Here is a 1,454-nt window from a genome sequence, read left to right as displayed (position 1 = left end):
TCATCGCAGGATGGAAATGGCTCTATGGAGATGCTAAACATCACTCTAGCAAGTGCTTATTTTCCCACTTCATTAGAGAAGAAAATCACCCCATTCATAGAATGCTTCATTTCCTTTTCTACTGAGTTGATCACTAAAGCATAGGTCTTCTTGACATAGCAATTTATTTCAGAACAAAAAGGGGAAGGCTACACAGCACATTATCTAAATTACTAAATTCTTACTAAATCAAGGCAGAGGTGGATGATGGGTACAGTTTTCTCCCAGATGTTTTGAAGGGCTTTTATACAGTGGCATCATGGGGTGGTAGCAGGGACCTGGAAGGTGGACTGACCCTACATTTTTGTCTTCCCTGGCTCAGCCTCATTCCAACCAATATGTGAATAGGGTTTTATCTCTTCCTCTCCATGAGTTGGATCAAGGGGAGATCTGTGTTTACTAATTATATTATCTATTAAGTGTGAAGTTTTACATATTAGCAGAAATATTTGGTATTACTTTATTAGATTTGTGGGAAAAGACGTTTAGCAAGTCACTCGCTATTGGGTCCTTCTATATTATATAAGCCCTATGTTTTTAATGCTGGAACCCCAATTAACTTCAGTTCATATCTGTGAATTATGAGTCTTTCCTAATTAAAGGTAGAACAATTGGATGTGTCACGAGATTTGTTGTTGAATACATCATAGTTTTACCCACCTGGTTCAAAGTCTTGGTGGTGCTCTATCATAAAGAAGGACAGGTACATAGTTCCTCTGTTTGTAGCTGATTTCAAGATCTTGGTCATTTGGTTGTGACAAATTGTCAACATTTTCATAAATTAACACATGGATTCTGCCTCTTTGCCAAATTATGTTAATCAAGATTAATGTTTTATCATTGTTGATAGATTCTTTATATCTTCCCTTTTTTTCTTCCATGGAGATGGATTTTGTCTACATAGTAATAATGCAATGCCGCAAAGGGTACTCTTCTAGTTGTCAGTTTATTGTCTTGGCACAGGTGATCCATGGTCTTATAACAACACGTAAGTAGCATTAATTTTGTGGATTTTAAAACTTAAGATGATGACTTCAGGTTGTAAATTATGAAAGGGTAGTGGCTCTCAACCTTCCTAATGCTGTGACCCTTTAATATAGTTCCTTATATTATGGTGACCCCAACCATAAAATTACTTTCATTGTTACTTCATAGCTATAAATTTGCTACTGTTATGAATAAAAATGTAAATATCTGTGTTTTCTGATCCTCTCAGATGACCGTTGTAAAAGAGTCATTTGACCCCCTAAGGAATCACGACCTACAGGTTGAGAATGTCTGTTATAGGAGGAAGATAACAAAGGTCACATTGTTTCTAGTTAAAATAAGAATGTCAGGATTTCCTTCTGCATCCTAGGTATCTTACTTTGTATATACAACACATACACACACACACACACACACACACAATTTAT

Source organism: Mastomys coucha, unplaced genomic scaffold (assembly GCF_008632895.1).
Source record: "Mastomys coucha isolate ucsf_1 unplaced genomic scaffold, UCSF_Mcou_1 pScaffold4, whole genome shotgun sequence".
Taxonomy (NCBI): Eukaryota; Metazoa; Chordata; class Mammalia; order Rodentia; family Muridae; genus Mastomys; species Mastomys coucha.
This window is presented reverse-complemented; position numbering follows the sequence as displayed.